The 12,072-nt window shown below is 46.3% G+C and overlaps 1 pseudogene; it reads right to left on the reverse strand.

The window, feature by feature from the left end:
• Window positions 1-1,098: 1,098 nt before the first annotated feature.
• LOC123368361 lies at window positions 1,099-11,169 on the reverse strand (annotated as a pseudogene).
• Window positions 11,170-12,072: the final 903 nt, after the last annotated feature.

Genomic DNA, 12,072 nt, shown 5'->3' on the forward strand with positions numbered 1-12,072 from the left:
GATCTCAGCATAGGTAGACCTTTCCTTCATCTAGCATAGTGTTTTTTCCATCTCTGCCAAGGATTTCAAAAGGTTCATCTTGGAGTTTGAGCCTTCCTATTTCAGTAACACACTTACTTGTCATCTATAAAGTCACATTTACACAGCTGGGTGTGGAACTTTGCTCATTTCTCACTCAAATGAACTACAGAATGATTGTAGGAAGCCTCTATTTGGCTTTTCAGTCTCTGACCCCTCCCTGGCTGTAGCAACATTATTCCACAGTGCTCCCTGGAGTCTCAGTATCTCCACAGTGATTTTTTTTTCCCCTAGCGCAGGCTTAGTCAATTTTTTCTGGTCAAGGTCCAAATTTCTTGGTCAAGGTATACTCAAGATCCAGACGTCAGAGAAAATAATAACAATGATAATTAATAAAAAGATTCTGGGGTCCATTCAAAAGTGTCTGGCAGTCTGGATTTGACCCACAGTCCACCTATTAAGTACCCCTGCTCTAGCATGTTTTCGGGTGCCCTGACACCTCCCAGTCCCATTCACCTGGATTCCTATGCTATGTGCTGTTACAGTGTAACCGGGCCAGACTCACCCCTGCGGCACCTCCTGCTGGTCGTCCTTGGGAATTAGCTCAGTCCAGCATTCGGAGCGCCCTCTGCAGGCCAGTGATCCACCTGTCTTCTCCTGGCCCCCCGTGTCCCTCCCAGGACCCCGGTGCCCCTTTAACTGGGTCTCCCCATCCCAGGGGAACCCCCACCCCACTATCCCCACTTTGCCTCAGTGTTGGCTACTGCCAGTCATTCTCTAGCCCCATGTCCTGGGGCAGACTGCAGTATCAGCCTGTTCATCACTGGCAAGGAGGGTTTGGACCTGCTGCCTTGGCCTACCCCTGGGCTGCCCTCTGCAACCCCCAGTACCTGTTAGCCCTCTACTAGGCCACAGCCTGGGGCTTTCCAGGCTGGAGCTCCCTAGCTCCAATGCCTTTCCCCAGCCCTGCTTCACCCTCAGGTACTTTGTCTCAGCTCCCTACAGCCAGGCCCTTCTCTCTCTGAAGGCAGAGAGAGACTGTGTTTCTTCTGGCTCCCCTGGCCTTCTTATAAGGCCCTATTGCTCAGTTTGGGGCGTGGCCCAAGCTGCAGCCACTTCCCCCAATCAGCCCAGCCTAAAGCCCCTTCCCAGGGCTGTTTTAAAGCCCCGAAGGGCAGGAGCGGGTAGCCACCCAGCTACATACAGCCATGGCTTTTATATTCATTCTCTTGGAAGATGAATTCATTAAACTTCCCATGGTGGTTTCAGCTTGTCTACCAAGTCTATGTAATTTATGGTGCTCTCTTTCACTGTCAAATTGAATTTGCTCAGTGTGAGCACCAGAGTGAATTTTTAAAGGAATTGCAGAATTTCACTACACTTCTCCATGTGACCATTAAAGATGAAATAGTATTCAGTGTCTGATCCCTCCCCGCAGGGATGAGAATAGTGTATTCTCTCATCAGTGCTCTCAGCAACTATGAACACTGCTGAGGAGACCGCTCTTAAAAACACTAAATTGCAGCTAGTGAAACTCAATGTCTCCATGCAGGTTTGTAACCACAACGGGCTCTGCAAAAAGATCTGAATTCTGGCTCCGACCAGGGAAATACCTGACAATCTCAACCAGCCCATCTGCGATTTCCCGAGGGACGTTCCCAGACTCCATGTCCCGATGGATGAAGAAATCGTGGTGCTGCTGGGAGGGGCTGAGAACCTCATTGAGGAGTTTGGACTTGGAGAAGCTGCAGCTCCCCAGCCGCACAAAGGAAATGGTTGGCATTGACCTGAGCACCAGGCTCTCCTCTCTGAACCGTCTGCTGTCTGCCAGGGAGTGCGGCCTCCACTTCCTCACAATGTCCCTCATGGCCCACAGCAGTAGGGTGCACTTGGGGGTGTCGAGGGTGGGTAGCAGCAGAGGGAGGGCAAACTGGCACATGGACATTTTGGACAGAATCTCCTGCTGCAGGAAACTGTCTGAGCAAAGCAGCACGGCACAGAGAACATCGAGGGGGTGCAGAGAAATTCCATCCAATGTCTTGTTCTCAGGATCAAGGTGTTCCATGCACACGACTTGTGTTTCTGGCCATCCCATTCAGAGCCATGACCTTCCTCAGGGAAAGCCACAGTAAATCCACTAAGGTCTGTGGATTCCCAGTCACTAGGATCTCAGGTATGATTTCCTGGAGATCCCTGAGCTTGAGCTTCCTGCTTCTGTGTTATTCTAGGGTTAGGTTGGAAGGAACACGAGGAAATGCATTTCTCTCTGCAGAAAGACAGTAAAACAGGAGCAGAGATTCAGGCTGAATGTCATCTCAGATGTAGACTGTAAACCCTGTCCTCTCCTTCTCCCCTCCCCAGTAATTTATTTTGTGGCTGGGGCCATTTTCAGAGAATCATAGATATTTCTAATGGAAAACCTACAGTCAGGCATCTCCCTGTTTAGTGGCATTCACTATGGGCCTTAATACCATTGTCTTCACTGGGTCACTCCAGATTTACACTGGGATGACAGATCAGAATCTGGCCTTGATCCCATTAATGTCAATGGTAACTCTCCGGATATACACTGGGGTGACTGAAGAATTCCCAACCTTGGTTCCATTGAGTAGGTGGACTGAATCCAGATAGACACATGTGTAACTCAGATGAGTAACTCCAGGGAGGTCTAGGTTGGATATTAGGAAACACTATTTCACTAGGAGAGTGGTGAAGCACTGGAATGGGTTACCTAGGGAGGTGGCGGAATCTCAATCCTTAGAGGTTTTTAAGGTCCGGCTTGACAAAGCCCTGCCTGGGATGATTTAGTGGGTGTTGGTCCTGCTTTGAGCAGGGCGTTGGACTAGATACCTCCTGAGGTCTCTTCCAACCCTGATATTCTATGATTCCATCAACTTCAGTGGAATCACTTCAGATTTACCATGTGTAACACAGAGGCCCTTTTATGGTTTGCTACTATGTCAGCAACTCCTGTTAGGCCTGACACACTCACTACACTTACCTATGTGTTGGCTAAAGTGCACAACTGCTCTGAAAAGTGACTATAAAAAGGGCATGGTGAGACTCCATGTTGATTGTGTCTTATTGATTCCAAAGGTGAACTGCACTCTAGCCTTTGGTCAAGGCTCTTTGCTGTCAGAGACTACCAGTGACATTCATGGTCTTTGGTTCAAGCCTTTTAAACTGAAAGAAGTGTTCACATGATTGGGAAAAGTTCTGATAACTAATTATGTTACTAACAAATTTTGTTACCCCCAACATTTAATGTACAACACAATGTTGTCATTAATACTGTATGAGGATTTATGGATACTTTATGATATTCCTTAAAGTCTGTGACCAAACAAAGGGAGAAACAGGTTTTCTCCCAGACAGGAAGGAAGGCAGCTCTTTACCTGTCTCCAATGAAATTAAGCATGCTGTGACCAAAAACAATGGAAGCCCCACTTACATACAAATCAGCAGGGGGATGGGAAGTCCACAGGTAGGGAAAAACATCTTGAGTTCACCTTGAGTCTGGGGACAAAACAGTGAGGTTGGGGAGTTATAAGGAGAGAGAAGAAGCCGTCTTGGCATCCATTACTGGACACAAGGGGCCAGAGCTCTTGCATGCTGAGGAAGATGGGTCCTTCAGTCATGGGAACTGAAGTATCTGGAACTGAATATAGGTGAGAAATATGCTTAGGCAAAGATCTTTCACCTGGAAAGACAAGGGAAACCAGCACTTCTGTGGATGGTCCTGACCGAGAGAAAGTTAGCATATGGCTGGAAAGAAGATAGGTAAGAAAGCTACCTCGAACTAAGGCTATAGATTGAGTTAAGTCTTAGCCACTAGAAAGTGTTTTTACTTTTATGTGCTAGTAACCATTGGTCTATATTCCTTGTACTTGAACGCACTTAAAACCTATTTTTGATTGATTTTAATCATTTTGTTTTACTTTTAATCTAACCAGCCCAATGCTATTTGACATGATTGTTCACTCCAGTTAAAAAACAGAAACTGTGCTTTTGTCTCTTTAACAAATAAGGTTCATTGCTCCTTGATGCTGAGCGTTCAGGGAAAGGGCTGGACACTTCAGGGCAGACAGTTTGTGGGAAATTCAGGACTGGGAGTATGTTGGGATCACCCTGCAGGTAGCAACCAGGGCTGGTGGAGACCAGAGTGGAACTGTTGTGTTGTTGGCAGGCTGCTGGGGTCAGAGCGCTGAACCAGGGCTGCACAGCACACAGACAGCTCAGGAACTTGCATGTTTGTCTGCTGGCTGTTGGTGTCCAGACTGTGAGCTATAGCAACAGAGCATTTAAGTCACCCAGGGTTACAGGGAAGGTGGTGATACAACCCCTTACTGGTCTGGATTGCACCCAAAACATGACACCCTGAAATAAACTAGATCAGACTCTGGCGAGTTATGATCTTGAAGGGACTGTCTTATGTGTAAAGCTCCATATTATTCTCCATCACTAGCAATTTTTAAATCAAGATCTGATTCAAATCAATTGATTCAGGGAAGTTCTCTAGCCTGTTATACAGCAGGTCTACCTCGATGATCACAGTGCTTAGAATCTATAAATCCATGTGCATTTAAGGTGCTAATTATAAATTGTGAGGTCCTTCCTCCTCATGGGATTAGTAAGATCAATGCTGGAATACTGCATCTGATTCTGGTGTCCACATTTTTTAAAACTTGTTGGAAAAATTGAGGGTATAGAGAAGAGCTACAAAAATGCTTGGAAGGATGGAGAAAATGCCCAACAGTGAGAGACTTAAAAAGCTTAATCAAGTTAGGTTATACCCTGTGATCAAGTCACCTCTCAATCTTCTGGATAAGTACCTTTGTGGAGAGAAAATACCAAGTGCCAAAGGAGACTCTAATGTGGAGGGGAAAGGCAGAATAAGAACCAAGAGCTGGAAGTTAAGAGTCAGGCAAATTTCAATTATAAATAAGGCACCAATTTTTCACAGTGCAGGTGATTATCCATTGGAGCAAACTCACTGGGGAAGTGGTAGATTCTTTATCTCTAGAAGTCTTCAGCTCCAGACAGGAGGCTTTCCTGGAAGACAGTTTAGGCAAAACACAAGTTATTAGGCTCAGTACAAGGGCAACTGTGTGAAATTTTATGGCCTGTGCTATGTGGAAGGTTAGACTAGATGATCTAATGGTAAATCAACATCTTTCTATATTGCCTCTCTATCTCAATACTTGTGTGCCCCCACATTGCTAGTCACTGTAGTGTCTGAGCAACTCAGTTGTTATAGATTCTAGATGTTAAGGCCCAAAGGGACCATTCGATCATCTAACCTGACTTCCTGTATGACCCAAGGTAGAGAATTTCACCTGGCTCCCCCCAGTATTGAGACCAATTGCTCATGCTTCTATAATAAAGAGAAATGTGAATGTCAGGAAACTAGAAGGAAACAGTTCAAGACACCCAAATGCCACAAAGTGTGGAACTACTATAAACACTTAAGGGTTCAGGATCAAACCCTCTCATTCCATCCCCCACCCCTGAAGCTTCAGCAGCATCCTGGAGGAAACTGTCCATAAGGACTTGCACACTGGAGCCCATGTTGTTCTCCATGGATAGTGCACAGAAGAGTCATAGAATCATAGGACTGGAAGGGACCTGGAGATGTCATCAAGGACAGGCCCCTGCACTCATGGCAGGACCAGCACCATCTATAACATCCCTGACAGGTGTTTGTCTAACCTGCTGTGATAAATGACGGGGAGTAGCTCCCTTTTATGGACACCCAGCCAGTCAGTAGCTATAGAATCCTCCTTAGCAGCTGTACCCTAATTGCCTCACTTGTAAAGGGTTAAGAGAAGCTTAAATTGAGTAGGCAACTGACCAGGGGAACCAATAGGAAAGCTGTACACTTTCAAATTGGGAAAAACTGCTGGGTGTGTAGGTCTTTTGTTCTGCCGAACAGAAGCACACAGGGTAGCAACTATGCTGTAAAAAGCTTTGGGCCAGGTATGGAAAATCATCAGTATAATACCTAGAAACTACTCATTTGGAACCCCAGATATGTAAGTAGCACAGGAAATGTTAGACAGACACGACTGGGATCCTTTTTATTTTGGTTTGTGGATTCCTCTGTGCTAACCCCAGGTGCTTTTGTTTTGTTTGCTTGTAACCTTTAAGCTGGACCCCAAGAAAGCTATTCTTGGTGCTTAATTCTGCAGTTGCTCTTTTTTAAAACCTAGCAATGGCCTGAATTCTCAATGTATTTTCTTTTTTTAAAATAAAATTTACCTTTTTAAAGAACCTGACTGGATTTCTATGTCTTAAGAGGTTTGTGCACATGTTTTTTTAGTTAGCTGGTGGCAACAGCTGATTTCTTTTTTTTCCTTTCCCTTTCTCAGCTCTTCCCCGCAGGGGGTGTGAAAGGGCTTGAGGGTACCCCACAGGGAGGAATTTTCCAAATGCGCCTTCCTGGGCTCTCAAAGGGGTTCTGCACTTGGGTGGTGGCAGCATTACCAGCCTGGAGTAGCCAGTATTGATTTTGGAGTCCTTGTGGGCCCCCACCTTCTGCACTCAAAGTGCCAGAGTGGGGAATCAGCCTTGACACCTGCTTTGAAAAATTCCACAACTTCCCTAGGCAATTTATTCCAGTACCTAACCATCCTGACAGTTAGGAAGTTTTTCCTAATGTCCAGCCTAAACCTCCCTTGATGCAATTTAAGCCCATTGTTTCTTGTCCTATCATCAGAGGCTTTTCTCCCTCCTCCTTGTAACAACCTTTTAGGTTCTTGAAAACTGTTATCATGTTCCTTCTCTGTTTTCTCTCTTCCAGACTAAACAAACCCAATTGTTTCAATCTTCCCTCATAGGTCATGTTTTCCAGACCCCTAATCATCCTTGTTGCTCTTCTCTGGACTTTCTCCAATTTGTCCATATTTTTCCTGAAATGTGGCACCCAGAACTGGACACAATACTCTAGTTAAGGCCTAATCAGCATGAATAGAGTGGAAGAATTACTTCTAGTGTCTTGCTTACAACATTCCTGCTAATACAGCCCAGAAGGACGTTTGCTTTTTTTGCAACAGCGTTACACATATTTAGCTTGTGATCCACTATGACCCCTAGATCCCTTTCCGCAGTTCTCCTTCCTAGGCAGCCATTTCCCATTGTGTGTGTGTGACTGATTGTTCCTTCCTAAGTGGAGCACTTTGCATTTGTCCTTATTGAATTTCATCCTATTTACTTCTAACCATTTCTCCAGTTTGTCCAGATCGTTTTGAAGTTTCTCCTATCCTCCAAAGCATGTGCAACCTCTTCCAGCTTGGTATCATCTGCAAACTTAATAAGTGTACTCTCTATGCCATGATCTAAATCGTTGATGAAGACATTGAAAAGAACCAGACCCAGAACTGATCCCTGTGGGACCCCACTTGTTATGCCCTTACAGCCTGACTGTGAACCATTGATAACTACTCTCTTGGAACGGTTTTCCAACCAGTTATGCACCCACCTTATAGTAGCTCCATCTAGGTTGTACTTCCCTAGTTTCTTAATGAGAAGGTCACGTGAATCTATCCCCATCCATGGGCTCGCACTACTCCATGTGCCCTTGTGGTGTTGCTCAGAGGCCCTGTCCTCCAGATGCAGGATAGATGATCTTTTCCCATGTCTGCATCCCACACTTTCCCTACACAGGTTCATACAGAACCCCTTGCACCTGACATAGGCCAGAAGGGTGGCTGCAAGTTCTAGCTGCGTGGAGCCACATAAGAGGTATTGTATTGTTATGGGTTAAACCTGGTTCTGGGCCAGGCCTAACCACTTCTTTTCATTCAGGATCAATATAAAGAAGTGGTTGAAGCCGCCGTATCACTCAAAACATGGGCATGTGGAAGAACATGAGTAGAAGCTGGACCATGTGTAAAAGATGTTTCAAATGCAGGGGCTTGGACTAGTGGAACTGTTTTGGTCTGTGCATCTGTCTAGACTGTAATCACACAGGGTGGGTGAATGCAGCATGGCACAGCCAAGCTAGATCTGACCTAGCTAGCCCAGGTACTGATAGTGAAGTGGCAGCCTCACAGGCTGTACAACGGTACCCAGAATTCTGGATAGTTACGTGGGGGGCTAGCCCATGCTGCCATGGCTTCACTGCTCTAGTACATGAGCTAGATAGATTAAAACTAGCTTGGGTAGCAGTGGGTGACTCCTGCATTTGGGGAGGCTGGGCATGAGCGCTGGAAGCTCCCTAGAAGCAGGGGGGGCAGGGGTGCCAGGATTGTGGTCCTGCCCCCTCTCTCAAGGCCCTGCCTCCTGCCACTAGTGCCTCTTCACCCCCTTCCCTGAGGCGACCTGCTGCTTATGCCTTCGGAGAGGAGCAAGTGGCGAGCGGTGGGAGCCTCAGGGAAGGGGCGGGAAGAGGATGAGCGTGGGTGGGTCTACGGCACAGGTGCCCTTTTGGCAGTGGCGTTCCAAAGGCAGCAGGCCAGTGCACCCCATTTGGAGAAGGTTAGCCTCCCCTGGCCTCTTATACCTGCCACCCACATGTCTACACGAGCATCAATCGCTACTTCTGATTGCAGGGTAGACACAATGTGTGTGTGTGTGTGTGTGTGTGTGTGTGTGTGTGTGTGAGAGACTCCGCACAAGGGGAGAGATGCCCAGAGACAGAAAGTCAAACAGCCATAGCATAAAGCATGCTGTGTGGCTCTGAGAGAAGCCCACAGAGAGCTTCTGAGAAGTGTACTGGCTGCAAGAGACTTGGAGATGTGGGAAAACACTGTCTCCTATTGTTGGGTTCTGCCTGTGTTCAGGGAAAACAAGGCTTTGTAAATAAACAAATTGCATCAAAGAAACAGCTGACTCTTGCCAAGTTCCCTATCTGGAACAAACCAAAAGACCCTGAATTTTTGGCTAGCCACTCAGATCAAAAGGGATAACTGTAGTTAATAGACACAACAGAGGATAGTTCAATTTCTTCCCAGCGTCCAGTCACTGGGATTATCTAGGGTAAAATAGGTCAGGTTAAAAAAGCAGAGTCGAGTTTCTTTCTTGATAGTAGCCCTTTCAGCTACAAAAAACGCATGCTGACTTAGAAGGAAATACCTTTGGGAAAGTTGTGTTGTTCCAGTCTCTGGGGATGTTTGAGCATCCGATTTCTGCTCTGGGTTTAAAGAATCTAGCAAGAAATACACAGGAGACATCAGTTATTACAACTTCATGACCGTCTCTCCGCCACTTTTCAGACAGTGAAAGAGAACTCCCTCTAAATAAAGGAAAGATGAGTTTTTAAAATGATCTGACAAGAATGGTGACAGAGGCCTGCATTGTTTATAATAAATGATCATTAATATATAACTATATGTGGCAGCATTGCCTAATGATTAGAGCACTGGATTGAGATTAGGGAGACCTGGGTTCTATTTCCTGCTCTGCCAGTGGCCTGCTGAAAGACCTTGGAGAAGCATATCCCCCTCGCTATGCTTCAGTTTCCCCATCTCTGTAAGGGGGATGACAACCCCAACTTCCCTTTCTAAAGTACTTTGAGATTTATGGATGAGAAGTGCTATAGAAGATCTAGATTTTTTTTTTATCATCTTCCACCCAAGGATCTTATCATAGTTTCCAGACAAAAGAACTCAGGGCCACATTTTCAAGTACTCAGCACCTGCAATTGGAGTAAAATTATCTATTGCCAACATTTGGAAAATCTGGCTCTAAGCACCATCTTTCCTGATTTGTGCAATGCCTCTGTCCCCATCCGTGACCAGTAAAGGGGAAGCAGTTAGAGGGATCCTGGTCAGTGAGTCTGGATAGGGGCTGAGGTGGTGCCTGTAGCCTGGCTCATGAACACAGATACAGGAAGCAGGTGCTGAATGGGGAGGAGAGGGTTACTTGAGATGGAATGGATATATGAAGCCACCTAGTTTCTCCCCTTCACAGCAAGGACAGGGTTGGTCTTTGCCTAGATTATTCCTTACCTCTGAATCTCTCTGCCAGGTCTCCGTGGTTGATGTCTCTCAGCATATCCATGGTCATCTCCACCCCATAGTGGCTGATCAGCAGGTCAGTGATACCCCCGGAATGCCCTTTCTTCAGCCAACCCCAGGGGATGGCTTGATAACCCTCCTCCAGTCAGATGCTTATGCTTGAATCTCATCTGCTGATCCCCCTCCCCCAAGTTTCCCCAGAGGAGGCCTCCCCTGTCCTACTCCATGCTGACCTTTAAGACAGGGCCCCGAGCTACTTCCTAAGCCATTGTGGAGAGAGAAAGAGAGAGAAAGGTACAGATTACAAATCAGGAAGCAGTTTATGTACATGCATCCCCAATACCACCTGACAGTTTTATGAGGCACCGGAGAACTGGGAGGTCTTATGCTCCATTAAAGGTACCTACCACAAGCTCCTGACTGGAGGAGCTCCCCAGCCCCTGATTGGGCCAGGTACAGAATTCAAGCCAGAAAGAGACACAAGTTGTCTGTGCAGCGAGGTGGCTCCTGGCTTGCTGCTGCTACAGAGCCTGCTGTCTGCTACTTGACTCCCAGCCTCATCCCTAGTTCCTATCTTGAGCCCTCCCCTGTTCCTGGCCCCTGCCCTAGTTCTCTGACTCCAGCTTCAGCCCTTGGCTTGGCTCTCTGACTATGATTCCAGCTCTGACACATGACTTTGGCATCTGGCCTCTGACTGATGTTTTGTTCCTTGATTCTGTTTCCTGGTGCCTGAATTGTGCTCTGACCACTAGGCATGATTGCCCACATCCTGGTTCCTGACACTTAGGAGCCATGACTGAAGCTCCATAGCACCATAGGTGCCTTGATCTTTGCAGCAGGTTAAGAAGCAGTGTCCATGTCCCAAGGAGTTTTTGATCTAAGGCCCTATTTGAGGTGGGGCAGGATGGAGGGATGGCACAAGGAGACTTACCTTTTCTTCTGCCCCATGAAAAGCCCAGAGACAACACTAGCCCCTGTTCAGTTTCTATCAGGGCACTAACCACATAGATGGAGGCAGTGGGAAGACTGGGCCATTTGGATCTGATGGAGTCTGTATGTACTGTTAGGAGAAGTCTAATGATAACCCCAAGGTGGTTATTCTTGAAAGACACAGGTACACCAGGCTTCATTATCGCAATCAATTTATTTGGAGAATAAATTGTAAATTTGATAAAATTTCTTCATCATATGTCAGATGTAGATCAACGACTAATCTTACATTTAGATGGTTAAGCCAGATAATTGCGTCTGGAGTAGCAGAGCATATTGCTGTGATGCCTTCTGCATATTTGTGAATTGGAGTCTGTTCTGGATGACCACAGTCGCACACTGGACAGTTTATAATTTTCCATTTGTTCATCAAGTATCTGCATCTGCCATGGTTCGCGTGGATGTAGTTTAGGGTTGCCCATGAACTTTGCAGAAGAATGAAGACAGGGATCTTCTGCATTGGGTCTTTCACGAGGTGTTTGTTTGTGACATAAGGGCAGAGGGATAGCTCAGTGGTTTGAGCATTGGCCTGCTCAATCCTTGAGGGGGCCACTTAGGGATATGGGGCAAAAATCAGTACTTGGTCCTGCTAGTGAAGGCAGAGGCTGGACTTGATGACCTTTCAAGGTCCCTTCCAGTTCTAGGAGATTGGTATATCTCCAATTATATAAAAAAAAGACTTTTTGTGAACTCTATTCAGCTTTCCAAGCTTCCTCAGTGTTGAAGTCACATTGTTGAAGGTTAAGCGTGTAGGTCTAAAAGGGTTTGCATGACTTCAAGCAGTGGTGAGCGACATTGTTGAGGTCCTGGTGGATGGAGATACATTCGTATTCCTCTATTTGCTGGACTTCCCGGAAGGTTGTGTCATCGTGGCGAAGGGATAGGGAAGCAGTATATGAAACATCTTTTCCGTATTAATTTTCAGAAAATTAATAAGGAAATTATTGTGATTCACGGTGGTTAATTTTGTAATTTCTTTGTTGCTCCACCAAAGTACAGTAGAACCCCATTTATCCGAGCCTCCATTATTTAGCTCTCTGCATTAACCGAACCACTAGCCGCCTGGGGCTGACAGTGGTGCGACTCAGGCTGTCAGTCCCGGGCGGCA

Source organism: Mauremys mutica, chromosome 4 (genome assembly GCF_020497125.1).
Source record: "Mauremys mutica isolate MM-2020 ecotype Southern chromosome 4, ASM2049712v1, whole genome shotgun sequence".
In the NCBI taxonomy this organism is placed as follows: Eukaryota; Metazoa; Chordata; order Testudines; family Geoemydidae; genus Mauremys; species Mauremys mutica.